Source organism: Megascapheus bottae, chromosome 4 (assembly GCF_031878675.1).
Source record: "Megascapheus bottae isolate mThoBot1 chromosome 4, mThoBot2.hap1, whole genome shotgun sequence".
Taxonomy (NCBI): domain Eukaryota; kingdom Metazoa; phylum Chordata; class Mammalia; order Rodentia; family Geomyidae; genus Megascapheus; species Megascapheus bottae.
The window spans coordinates 15812014-15827084 of NC_143512.1; the positions used below are offsets into that span (position 1 = coordinate 15812014).

Genomic DNA, 15071 nt, shown 5'->3' on the forward strand with positions numbered 1-15071 from the left:
CATCATATTTAAAATGTCAAGTTTGACAAGTATTCAAAAATAGGATCTTTATATACAATCACTGGCACATAAATTTAAGAACAAAATTAGAATTAATCTGAGAGTTTGTATGATATAGATACATACTGATCTATATAGCATTATGTCTATAGAGTATATATCACATCATAGATTTTTATGTCTATGAAGATCATGTCAATGACCTTGAGTACCTGAGTATTGGGTCATTGCTCTTGTACTATTTGTATCTCATATCCTCATATCAAGGAGACCATGTGCCTTTTGTTCCTTTGGTCTTGACTTATCTCACTCAACATGATTTTCTCTAGTTTCATCTACTTCCCAGCGAATGCCATTTTTTTAAATCTTGTCAGAACACCACATTTTCTTTTTTAATATATTTTTATTGTAATTAATAGAAGGGTTACATTTTATTCTCCAGATAGAAGGTTCATTACTTCACAAACATTGCTATCCCTTCTCATGTTTTTGTCCCCAGGAATGCCACCTTTTCTTGATCCATTCATCTACTGAGGGGCATCTGGGGGGTTCCACATTTTAGCTATGGTACGTAATGCTGCAGTTAGTTTCTGTGTGGCAAAGAACATAGCTGGAAAGATAAATAGAAAGTCCACAGAGTGGGAGAAGATCTTCACTCTTCATATAAAAGACAAGGGCCTCATATGTAAAATTTACCTGCAACTCAAAAAATTAAATCTCTCAGAAACAAATCCTCTTAAGAATCAACTATTCCATTAAAAGGTCTGCTAAAAACTTAAAGAGAAACTCCTCTTAAGAGGAAATAAGAATGGCTAACAGACACTTGAAGAAATACTTGACACCTCTGGCCACAAAAGAAATCAAATCAAAACAACTTTGAGATTTTATTTCGCCCATTATCAAGAAAAAAATAATATCAGATGCTAATGGTGATGTGGCCAGAAGAGAAAACTACTACACTGTTGATGGGAGTGTAAACTTGTACAATCAGTCTGGAAAGCAATATGGTGGTTCCTCAAAAGACTGAACATACAGCTCCCTTATGACCCAGCAATCCCACTCCTGGGCATTTACCCAAATGTCCATAAACAAGGCCATACTAAAGCTACCAGCATGTTAAGTTTTTTTTATTTGAATCAAAAGGAAAATTTCAATATCAAATTTTTATGTTCTGCCCTTAGGTTGGAAAGACCAAGTTCCCACATCCCTTCCTACTTAAAGATGAGATTCTAAGTTAACTCTAAGTATGAACTATAAGTAGAAGAAGAGGGCTATTAGGAAAAAACAAAATCATTAAAAAGTAAATGAAAAAATATACAGGAAAAGTCTACGTAACAAGCACTCTTGTTTTAAAAATGAACCAGCCTTTCTACATACATCAGAAAAGTTAAAAGCCAGGCTAGAAGACCATGGTCCCAGATCTAAGTAGGCACAATGAAAACTTAAGAGGAAGCCCTAACTTTCAAAGGTTAGATTTAAAAACATTTAATTTCCTAAGTCAAGTAAATATAGCATGTTTTCATCTATCCAATGCCCTCATCTCTTTTTCCTCTAAGCTTGCAGGAAAACACTGTGTTTATTTCTGACATTCAGAAAAGCTGTTTCAGTCCCGGTTTTGTTGATTGATAGTGACAGATATAAGGATTATTAAAAGAGTTGTGTTTGGTGAGTCACCAGAACAAGAGGTAAACTAGGCCACATCCCAAGGCAAAACAGGAGGACTCAGCATCATCCCATGATGTTTTGAAGCTGATTGAAAGTCAAGGAATGGAATATGTGTTTCCCAGGACACATCAAGGATTTTGACTTCTTTCATACTACACTGGTGGCATTTCTGGGGAAAGCTGGCAAGGTCTAGAGAGGACAATGTAAAGCTAATCTACAAAGGCTCTATTGAAATATAAAGCTAAAAGTCCCTATTGAAATGGATTTGATACAGCTTTCATTTTACATGGATGAATGTTTCATGGTGAAAATTTTGAAATGAAAGATGTTAAGATGAAGTGACAAGCTAGTTTTCACTCACAACAAAGATATGACTCAGTAAGGGTTTGAAAACTAGGTAGTTGTGTTTTGTGTATACCTCTATTCATATCCTATTAATGGTGTATTTAATTTATCCATTTTATTTAATACTTTTATGCCAGTACTGGGGCTTGAACTCAGGGCCTTGTGCTCTTGCTTAGTATGTTTTTTAATTTGATCTTTTTTTATTTTATTTTTTATTATTGAGGTAATTTATAGAGGGGTTACGGTTACATTCACCAGATAGTAGGTGCATTACTTCTCACACATTGATACCACTTCCTATGTTTTTGTCCCCATTTCCTTCCCCCCATCCCTCCCAATCATCTTGTTTACCCTATTTCCTTTCCTATTTCAAATAGACATATATACAATATACCAGGTAACAAAGTCAGATACAATAACAATATGAGATTTACCAAAGGACAACAAAGGAGAAGAGAAATAGCATAGTGCATTAAGAACAACAATCACTCAAGATAAAGCTCCTGTTTTCATATCCTAGAGATTCTTTCATTCATTCTTGTTTGCTTAGCATTTTTGCTTGAGGTTGGCATTCTATCACTTGGGTCACAGGTCTACTTCTGGGTTTTTGCTTGTTAATTGTAAGGAAGAGTCTCTCAGACTTTCCTGCCTAGACTGGCTTTGAATTATGACCCTCAGATCTCAGCCTCTTGCATAAATAGCTAGGATTAGTGTGAGCCACCAGCACTGAGCAATGGTATATTTAAAAAACCCTGAAAACAGGAAAACAGAGAAGCACATATCACCAGAGACTTAATGAAAATAAGTGGTAGAGGGTGGTAAATGACTGTAATTCTAGCACATAGGAGGCAGAAGCAGGAAAATCTTAACTTCGAGGCCAGCCTGGACTATGTAACAAGATCATGTCTAAAAAAAAGAGAATTTGGACACAGATGCTTCAATTGACAATCTTACTTAATAATGAAAGTCAGTATATATATATATATATATTTCAAGAAAATTTTAAACATTATGGAAAACAACACTTATTCTATATTTTATACTATAATAACATCATAAGTACTACCTTGTTTGACATGAAATCAGTTTCATACATAATTAATTCTAATCTTTTTTTTATTTTAATTAATTCTAATCTTAAATACTCTTAAATACTGTGTAATTCAAAGCAGGTCTAGAATTTGCTGATAGATCTGTAAGCCTGTATTACTATTTTGGTATGAAGTACTAAGGGTCAAATGCCCTCTACTGCTTTTCTAGTTAAACTATCAGCATTCATTCATTTGGTTTGTGATCTTGCTTATTTTGAACTATGTGGACTCAGATGAATTTAATTCTGGAATTAATTGACAAGGGATTTCCTTCTTGTTTGTGGTTGCTGTCCTAAAACAAAGCAAAATAAAGCAAAACCAAAAACCAAAACCCAAACAAATAACTTAGCAAAAATATGTGCATTTTGTGAGATGAATTATGACCTTTCAAGAATTTATATTTTAAAATTCCTACCCTATGACCCTGAAAACATGACTTCATTTAGAGCTACACTTATTACAGAAATAATAAAGTTAATACCAAGCCATTGGGTCCCAATTTAGGATGGGCGACAATCCAAAAGGTTTTATAGTGGTAGATGACTGTAATTCCAGCACAAAGGAGACAGAAGCAGGAAAATATTAAATTTGAGGCCAGCCTGGATTATGTAGCATGATCATGTCTAAAGAAAGAGAATTTGGACACAGACCCAGTCACAGAAAGAATTGATGTGAAGGCACAGGGAGAAGATGATATCTGCAAGCAACAGAGAGTGGCCTGGGGCCAATCCTTTTCCTGGGAACTCTCAGAAAGAACTGACCCTACTGATACCTTACTCTTGAACTTCCAGCTTCCCAAAGTGTGAAAAAAGAAATATCTGCTATTTGAGATACACACTTTTATGGTACTTTGTTACAACTGCTCTAGCAAACTGTGTTTATTCCTTAGATTTTTTTTTAACCTGAAACTCTCACATCTTTTTAATTCATTAATGAAATACATGCCCAAACTCTAAAAATCTATGTACAATTGTTTTGTCCTCAAACTCAGTCTGTCCCAATATTGACTTCATCTGAAAAACATTTTTTTATATTTTTTATTGTAATTAATAAAAGGGTTACATGATATTTGCCAGATAGAGGTGCATTAATTCACATATATTGATATCCTTTCACATGTCTTGGTCCCCATTACCCTCCCTTCCACCACCCCCCCGTCTTGGTTTTCCCCCCTTCCCTATCCAATTTCAAATAACCAAATACAAATAAATCCAATATATCAGATAACAAAGTGAGATACTGTAACAATATGAGATAACCAAGGGACCTGAAAAACATTTTAAAATTAGACTGTCTTGATACAGCTTGTTTCTTCTGCAGGTGGCTTCAACATTATTTAAACCCTACATTGGCTCTCTGAGAACTGAGTTAGGCTCTATCTACATTGCATCTATATTGTGGAATCTTCTACCAGCATACATACTGACATGCTTCAGGCCCCTTTTTACTTTAATGGTAGTTTGCTAAGACTTGATGGGCTTAGAAGAGAGACTTATTCCACTGTGAAGGCAACCCTAGCTAGCTAGCCATGGATGGAAAACACATATCACCAGAAACCTTAATGAAAATGAGTGGAAGGCTCAAGATGAATGAATAGAACCACCAATCTGAAGTTACAAAAGAAATTATTGAAGGAATTCACAGACTTAACCAAAAGAACTTCTTAGAAATCTTTAAACAATCAAGTGGCTGGAGAAAGAGAGACAGAAAAGAAGGAGGGAGAGAATGAAAAAGGCCCCTATGAAGTTAGTCACTACAGAACACAAAAGTGGTCCTAGTAATAACACACACACACACACACACAAACATACACACACACACACACACACACAAACATACACACACACACACACACACACAAACAACTAGAAAGAGTATCAATTCAAGGGAGAAAACTAGAGGGAATATTGCTGAAGGCTGAATGATTAGGCTTAGCAAAAGAATAGCCAAAGCCCACAGGAAGTAAGTGATAAAAAATGAATAAAAATTAAAACACAAATTAGTGTGAGTTCTAGAAATGGAACGCAGGTTAAAAAAAATTATGGGAAGCTTCCTTGAACTAAAGGTTTAAATCTCCAGGTTAAAAAAGTGTCCTATCTAGCCACTTCCTCCTGAATCTTTGAATGTTCAAGATTAAAGTTACATCAGGTCCGGGAGTGTTGCCTAGTGGTAGAGTGCTTGAGTAGCATGCACAAAGACCTAGGTTCGATTCCTCGGTACCACACACATAGAAAAAAAAGCTAGAAGTGGTCCTGTGGTTCAAGTGGTAGAGCCACTAGCCTTGAGAAAGACCAAGGACAGTGCTCAGGCCCCGAGTTCCTAGCCCATGAGTGGCAAAAAAAATTATATCAGCTTCCAGAAAGAAAATCAATCAATAGGAAGAATAAAGTCAAATTGTTATTATACTTCTAGTTGGCAATATCGAATGCCAGGGAAGCTTAAGAAAGCTTTACCTGCCTGGTCATAAGGACATGGAGGACTGCCTAGTCTTACCTGTCATTCCCACTTTTAATGATTCTAGTCTTGTACTTTGGTTCATACTACATCTATTCTCAACACCTATGAGGCTTTTGACAACTTCAGATTATGGACCCTATTCTAAAGATATGTGCTTGTTAGGCCTGGGAATCTGTTCTCTAAAAAGCTTTCAATTTGGAATTGGCTTGGTTCACTACTCTGATGACTCAACTGTTTGGTCCATGGAGGGGATCCACTTTGTGGATACTGGCTCCTCATTTTAGACCACAAGGCTGACTCAGTGTGCTATGTCTGAGGCAAAATGACTCTTACATGGCCCAAATTCAGACCACAATAATCAGATCCATGGATTGTGCTTCATGTTAGACTAAACATGTCTTAGATGACAAACTAACAAGAGATGTAAAATATTTTCATAGCTTTTATCTTTCATTCATGACAACTATTGTCTGAAGGCTTCAGTTTTACAAATAGAAGAACATGGTGGGGATATTTCTTTTTTCAGTGAAGTTGTAACTGTCCCATTCATATAGATTTAATTAGGGAGATTTCTCTGAGAATATTTTGCAAAATCTTTTTTTATTTATGTATAATTTGTCATGAACGGATTATCTTATCACATGAAATAAAGCAGTAGCCTCAAGAAGATAGGCTCTGACACCATTCTGAGCAGCAGGTCAAGAAATCATTGATCTATATTTTTGTTGCCCACATGATCTTACAGACGTTATCCATGCCATGGAAGATGGAGTTCCATTACTCTGCTTGTATATTAGACATGAAAGTCAGGCTTTATATGGAGATCCTTGAGAATATTACTTGCCACTCGTACAGAATGCTGCAGAGGTATACAAGAGATTATTAAACAGTATTGAACCTTTCATATATTATGGAGGGAAATGTATGGTGAAAATGCCATGTAAACTCTAAACACTATTAGATGGGACATATTTATGTTAGCATTAATTTTTTTGCCTTTGAAAGAGTAGCAAAGCTTTAAAAGATTTTATTGTCAATGTGATGTATAAAGAGGTTACAGTTACGTTTGTAAGGTACTGAGCAAATTACTGCTTGAACATTGTTATCCCTTCCCATGTTTGGGAAGTGGCAAAGCTTTTAAAGGCTCTGTCTCTTCTTTTTATTTTAAATCAAACTTATTTTTCTCATTACATTTTTATCTGATGAAACAGATGAGTCAAAAACTTTTAATGGAGGGCCTAGGAGAATGGCCTCCTAGCATGGTAGAGTGCTTGCCTAGCATGCACGAAGTCCTGGGTTCGATTCCTCAATACCCACAGAAAAAGCAGAAAGTGGTGCTGTGGCTCAAGTGGTAGGGTTCTAACCTTGAGAAAGCTCCAGAACAGTGCCCAGGCCCGGAGTTCATGCCCAGGACTGGCAAAAAAAACCCAAAACAACGACAAACAACAGACAACAACAACAACAACAACTAATTTTTAATGGATTACTTTGCCATGGTTCTGTTCCACTCTCTGGACTCTTCTCTCCAAAGGGGTTCTTCTGTTTCCTTCCTGTAACCTAAAATGTGTATACATTATTTCACACCCTAAAGGAAAAGGAAAAAGATTGAGACATTAAAAATTCTTTTATTTACAACCATTATTTTTCATATGGCCATCCTGAACTTCCCTAACTATAGTTTACTTATGTTGATATACTTAACAAAGCTCCTCCTTGAAGTTATGTCATTCAGTGCTTTTGATACACATAATAGTTAAATATTTTTCTTTGTTTGATAATTTGATAAAAGGGATAAAATTTGGTGCTGAGAAACTATCTGTGTATTCAGCTAAGTATATGTTGGAAACTTCTGAACAATTGTATTCCTTTCAGGTTCAATAATTTCTATGGAAATTTTAGTTGTGGTAACCAATAAATGTGACTAAAATTTGAGTAATAGACATAACATGAAGTTGAGATATTGTCTATAACATTAGAAGTTAATAAAAACCATGAACCCTCTGTTTCTGAATTTCTTTTTAAAATGGAGAATGTTTGAGCTGGAAAACAAAAACCACTAAAAAGCTTGTAGAAGAACCTGAAATATGATCCAGAGATCAGTTCCTGATGATTGTTTATCCAGTAGAGAAAAGACTCTGGTAATTGTCCTTTAACCCTGTACATTTGTCCTATTTACTGTGAACATACGGGAAGGTCACTATGACATATATTTGATTTTCCCAAATGAAAGCACATTGAGTGCTGTCAGAACAGTATAGAAATAGAATACTGATTCTAGTAGAGGAAAAGGTGACATTAAAACTTTAAAACCCCAGGGCTGGGAGTTTGGCCTAGTGGTAGAGTGCTTGCCTAGCATGCACAAAGACCTGGGTTCGATTCCTCGGTACCACATACATTGAAAAAAGCTGGAAGTGGTGCTGAGGCTCAAGAGGTAGAGTGCTAAGCCTTGAGAAAGTCCAAGGACAATGCTCAGGCCCTAAGTCCAAGCCCAGGACTGGCAAAAAACAACAACAACAACAACAACAAACCTTTAAAACCCTGAAAAAGGAAATTAAAGCAGAACTGAGGAAATGGAAAAACCTCCCATGCTCCTGGATTGCAAGAATCAACATCGTGAAAATGACAATCTTGCCAAGGACTATCTACAAATTCAACACAATACCCATCTATATCCCAATGTCATTCTTTAAAGAAATAGAAGAGGCAATCCAAAATTTCATATGGAATAATAAAAGACCCCGTGTAGCAAAAACACTTCTTAGCAGAAAGAACAGCGCAGGAAGAATTTCAGACTCTGTTACAGAGCTATAATAATCAAAACAGCTTGGTACTGGCACAAGAACAGGCCTGAAGACCAATGGAATAGAACTGAGGACCCAGATATTAAACCACAGACCTATGGTAGCTACCTAATCTTTGACAAGGGAGCCAAAAAAATAGAATGGAAGAAAGATAGCCTCTTCAACAAGTGGTGCTGGCCGAACTGGTTAAGCACCTGCAGCAAACTAAAGTTGGACCCTTCTTTGACACCCTGCACTAGAATTAACTCCAAATGGATCAAAGACCTCGAGGTAAAAGCCGACACACTGAAAACTTTACAAGAAGGAATGGGAGATACACTAGGCCTCCTTGGCACAGGTCGAAATTTTCTTAATAAGGACCAAGAATCACAACAAATCAGAGAAAAGCTGGATAAGTGGGACTGCATTAAACTGCAGAGCTTTTGTATGGCAAAGGACATAGCTAGTAAATTAATTAGGAAGCCTGCAGAGTGGGAGAAGATCTTCACCAACCGTACAACGGACAAAGGCCTCATATCTAAAATATATCAACAACTCAAAAAATTGAACCACTCCAAAACTAATCTCCAAAGTAACAACCATCCCATTAAAAGATGGGCCAAAGACTTAAAGAGAGTCTTCTCTGAAGAAGAAACAAAAATGGCCTATAGACACATGAAGAAATGCTGACATCTCTGGTCATAAAAGAAATGCAAATCAAAACAACTCTAAGATTCCACCTCACTCCAGTTAGAATGGCCAGGATCAGGAAAACGAATGACAACAGATGCTGGAGGGGATGTGGCCAGGAGGGATCACTATTACACTGTTGTTGGAATGCAAACTTGTCCAACCACTATGGAATGTAGTATGGCAGTTCCTTACAAGACTAAGCATAGACTAAACATATGATCCAGCAATTCCACTTCTTAGCATTTACCCAATAGTTCAGAAACAAGGGCATACTAAATCCACTAGCACAGTGATGTTCATTGCAGCACTATTTACCATAGCAAAGAGATAGAACCAACCCAGATGTCCCTCAGTTGATGAGTGGATCAACAAGATGTGGTATTTATACACAATGGAATTCTATGCTGCTGTCAGAAAGAACGACATCATCGCCCCATTTGTAAGGAAATGGAAAGACTCAGAAAAAACCATATTAAGTGAAGTAAGCCAGACTCAAAGGAACATAGGCCTAATAGTCTCCCTCATTTGTCATAATCAGTAGAAATCTTGGGCTCTCCTAGCCAAGATTTACAATATAACAAAATTTAGAGACTTAGGCCAAATAGTATGACACTAAATGTAAGGACCTCCAGGATAAGGAAACAAAAGCCATATAATGAATGACTTTTGTTCTTAATGTACTATGTTATCTCTCATCTCTTTTGCCATCCCTTGGTTATCTCATATTGTTACAATATTTCACCTTGTTATCTGATATATTTTATATGTGCATAATTGGTTATTTGAAATTGCATAGGGAAGGGGGGAAATCAAGATAAGCGGGAGCAGGGTGGGATGGGAATGGGGACCATGTCATAAGAAAGGGTATCAATGTTTGTGAAGTGATGCACCTTTTATCTGGTGAATATAATGTAGCCCTTCTATTAATCACAATAAAAATATAAAAAAATCAATGCAAGAAAAAAAATGTGACATTGACTCTGTCTTAATTTAGAGAATAACATGTAAATTATCAGACAAGTGGCAGGAGATTCCAATTCTTTCCTGATAAATTTCATTGGCTCATTCACCAAGAGATAAATTTTTCATTGCATTGCTATATATTTTTTCTAAGATTTAAGATTTTGTTTTTATTAATCTTATATGAAAACTAATAGTTTGGTCAAATTACAAATCAAGTTTTTGGCTATATCTTAGATACCTGGATGTCATTCACCAGAGTATTACTGCTTTTGATACCCTGGCATCATACAGTGTGGAACTGGCAACATTATTGGTATAAACCTCACTTTCACATCTGCATACACTTATAAAGAGATATCCAAAGAAATGGTAGGTGTTTGTAAATCTTTAGTGCTATTTTCTTTTATATTTCTTTTATTGTAAAGTCTTTAGTGTGTAGAAAATTTTGAATTCTCTATCATGTTTAAGTATTTATGAGAAAATAGTTTACACTGCAGTTAAATAAAAAGATGAAGACTACAAATTTAAATAGACTTTAACACATTTTTTGACAAATCTGGCTCTTTAGCATTTTTGTTCCCTTTTTATTGGTTCAAAAATTTTTCCAGAGAATGTCAAAGGAAATAAACTTTAACATAGAACCATGTTTTAGAGGTAAATGAAGAAAACAGTTCTTTTTTTTTTTTTTACAAAAATTGTATTCTGCCTTTTATTATTATTTTCAACATATTCCTTTTCTAGATTGCACATTCTTTAAGGGATTGTACATTTTCCTTAGATTATAACCAGGTCTTTGACACTTAGGGGCTAAAAATGTCAGCTCAAAATTCTGCTTTACATCTTGATCACTAAGCTTTCGGTCAGAGTATGGAGTCTATATTTGTCTTGTAGGATAACTCCACTACAAGATATCTAGGGCAATACAGGATGAAATAAATAGTGGTGACAAAGAAAATAATGCTGTAACCCATAATAAGAGTACTTAGCATAAATCTGAGAGCTAAAGAAGGAAGGCCATTCCCCAGGCCCATAAAGAAGTATGGGAAATGTATTTCTGGGTTAGAAGTTGGAAAAAGGAACACTCATATAGACAATGAAAATCTACTCTATAATCCTGGTGCTCATCTTCTTAAAGGTTAAGTGAAAGGTTCCATAACCCCTTTTCTCAAATGATCCTGAGGAATCCAGACTTTATTTTGCAAAGAGAGAGAAGTCAGAGAAGATTTTCAACTGACAGTACATGGAAACTGGATATAGTCATATCCTTATCCTTACTGGACTGAGCGTTATCTTTCACCTGAAGTACACAGTTGAAATTCCCTTTTTCTTTTTCCTTCATCTTCCCATTCTCCTTTTGGAAACATGGTTGTTGGCTTCACCTATGTAAACCTTTTGTTCATTCATATTGTCATATATCACTCCGATTTCAAAAACTTCATGTACTATGCCAGACACAACCTTCTCTTTCCTCTAGTTTCCATAAAAAGACACATTTTTAAAAAACCTAGCTCAAATATAACCTCACTGATGGACATTTTGCTATCTAGCCCTCTCCTGTCTCTTGTACCCCCATATTCCCATTGCTAATTGGACTTACTCTCTACTTCCCTTCCTAGAGCAATATATTTATCCTTCTCTTATAAAACTAATCTCATGACACTACACACCCATTATAATGGCTAAAATAAAAACTGGTGGTAATACAGAGAAACTTGATCCCCATGCATTCCTGGTAAGAATAAAATGGTACTCTCATTCTGGAAAAATTTTGTAGTTTCTCTTAAAAAATATAAAGATTTGGAGCCAGGAGTTTGGCCTAGTGGTAGAGTGTTTGCATAGCATGCATGAAAACTCAGATTCAATTCCTTGGTATCACATACATAGAAAAGGTTGAAAGTGGTGCAGCAGCTCAAGTGGTAGAGCTCTAGCCTTGACAAAGCCCAAGAACAGTGTTCAAGCCCTGAGCTCAAGCCTAGGACTGGCAAAATAAATAAGTAAGTAAGTAAATAAATAAATATTCAACTACCATGTAACCCAGCAATTGTTCTCTTGGACATTTGTTCCAGAAAGATGAAAATATATGCTCACACAGGAATCCATATTTTTTGAAGTAATAAAAACTGTAACTGCCCTCAACAGACAAATGGTCAAATATAGGTTATAGTGGGAGGCGACTCTTCTATGTGAATACATTTCAGGAGTAAAAGAAAGTGAAACCAAAGATGGTTGAATGTTCTATTCTGAAGAAATAGGAAGATGATAACATCTATGAGACATGGTTGCAATGTACAGTCATGAGTTAAGTTAGGCAAAAGCTTACTTCCACAGCAGTCTTGCTGCTTGCTCTTTTCTTTGGACATATTGAATAGGAAATTCTGATGGGATATCTAAACAGAAGTGTCTAGCAGGTGGGTCCAAACCCTTTCTTCCCTCTGCTATTCTAATTAAACAACAGGTTTTTAGATATGCTTTAGGTTGTATGTATGCACTTTCATAGTTCAGTTTTTAGTCTTAAATAATGGACATTCAACCTTTAAATCCACTGTAGTGTTAATGATTTTTCTCAAGAATTTTCTCATTTTACAACTGCTATCTTGATCTTCAGCTTATCAGATATTTTACCTGAAGTCAAAGTTGTTTGGAACATTTTAAGTTAAAGAGAAACTAGAAATGGATGTTTTGGTGTGAAAGAATAATTTTAGTCATGAACAAATATGGATGTGGTATAGTTCTGCACTCTTGTACAAAGGATATTTATTGTATAAAGGGTACTGTTCATTTCACTTTGTAGGAAAATTTTAACTGTATATAAGAGTACAGAACTTAGTATCACAGATTTCAATAAGAACTTAAATATCTAGCTCTATTCTTGATCATAATAATCTACGAAGGTAACCAACAATCTTGATCATATCTAGACATGTATGTTACAGGCTCTTTCAGCCAGGTCTTGAATTTTATCATCTGATTATTGAGAGTCCTTTTCTATGTCCAAATTAAACACTTTCCATTAGCAGAGATTTCAGGTTATTTTTATACTTTTGTAATTTCTTTTTTATATATTTTTATTGTAATTAATAGAAGGGTTACATTATATTCGCCAGATAGATGGTGTATTATTTCACATACATTGATAGCCTTTCTTATTTTGGCAACAAGATGGGTACTCGTGCTATATATTTTTCATGTTTGAATCTGTGCTTAAAATTCTTTAGTTTCAACTCATTTGCACATCCCTGGGTCTTTAAAGAAAAGAGTAGCACAGAGCCCAGTTAGGTCATGAATTTATAATCCAGTCAGTTTTTTGTCTTCTCCAAGTTAAGTGACTTAAATTAAACCTTTTCTCTCAGAGCCTACCTTTATTCTTAATTATTCCTGTCATTTTTAAGTATGCTTTAGTCTTCACACATCTTTAAAAAATTTGCCACCAGTTGAGCATTCATTTCCATATAGGTCTTCTTCATTTTAACTATACCAGCTTTGATTACTTTTGGCTTATATATGCTATTCATTTATGATCCAGATTTTGTTAGGCTCATACTATATAATTGCTTTTTTTATATCACTTTGTGGGTTGTCAACAAAAATGTTGAATGACTATTGTATATATTTAAGATTTGTGGATATCAGTAGACCTTTACCTTTGAGAAAAGGACACCAAGCTGTACTCCCTTTTGCCTCAGTATTATACAAATGTTAGTAAAAATATCTCCTTCTGTTTTTACTCAAAGGAAACATGGTAGACAACTTTAGGTTGTGAGAACTGCACCTTTCTTCTGAAAGCATTTCTTAAAGGTCACACTATTTTTCCAGAGCCTGTCTTCACACTACCTACCCAGGAAATGTTACATGGACGGATTTCCAGCAGGCCTCACGGCAAACCTATCAGTGTGATCAGGCACATCTGAAAGCTGGTGGCCTGTTCCAGGCCTACTTATTACACACATTTATGACATATTATAATTAATTTTTCTTTAAAAAAGTTTCTTTAAAAGTTTAAGGATACTTAAACTTTTCATTCTATTTTATTTTTGCTAGTCCTGGGCTTGAACTCAGGGCATGAGCACTGTTCTTGGGCTTTCTCAAGGTGAGGAGAGCTCTACTACTTGAGAGCCACAGCACTGCTTCCAGCTTTTTCTATGTGGTACAAAGGAATTGAACCCCGGTATTGGTACATGCTAGGCAAGGTCTGTCAGTCATGGGGCTTGAACTTTGGGCTTGTCCCTGAGTTCTTTTGCTCAAGGCTAGTCCTCTAACACTTTGAGCCACAGTGCCACTGCTGGCTTTCTGATGGTTAATTAGAGATGAGTCTCATGGGGACTATTCAGCCAGGGCTGTCTTCAAACCATGATCCTCATATCTCAGCTAAGATTACAGGTGTGAGCTGCTGGTGCCTGGATAAACTTATTTTTTGTTGTTGCTTACTTATTGTTTTTTAGTTACTGAAAAGAAGGATGTTATTCTAACTTTGTGACTTGGATAATGACTTGCACATAGTAAAGCCCTCAAGTATTTCTTGAACTAGAGGATCAATGAACTAACTGCATTTTCCAGCAAGCCCATTTTAAATGAAAGTGCATATTTAAATTTATTAGTAATTGCAAGCAATAAATGCTTTCCCATTGACTTAAGTTGTTATTTTTATGTTATTGTTACATTATTTAGCAAATATTACTGTTTTAGCATGTCTAGGTTCTATTAAACACACAAAGCCTGTTCACTATACCAAATTGACACCCTGTGTTTTTCCACTGCTTTCTGAACTTGGAGTTGACCCATAGGGAGACCTTGGGCTGTGCTCAGGAAGTCACAGAGACTGCAACCTCTTGTGCTCTGAATAGCTGCTTGGGGAAGAGGCAGTGAACTAGGGGTGATCCAGCATTTCCCACCTCCCACGTCCTCCTTTCAAATTTGTTGTGATACTGAGGGAAAGACCAGATTGAAGCTACCTCAGAATCTGTACAGTGAAATGTGAGTTTATTTACTTATTTTGTGGACAGTTGATATGAGTCATGGAAAACCCAGAGGAGTTCACAGGATGAAGAAGTTTAAGAAGTCCTAATGTGACCCCCTTGTG

At 35.9% G+C, this 15071-nt stretch overlaps 1 protein-coding gene across 3 annotated transcripts in view; it reads left to right on the top strand.

The window, feature by feature from the left end:
* Window positions 1–15071, top strand: part of Epb41l4a (erythrocyte membrane protein band 4.1 like 4A) — a 773501-nt gene that overhangs the window by 527421 nt on the left and 231009 nt on the right. The gene's annotated exons all lie outside the window — the stretch shown is intronic.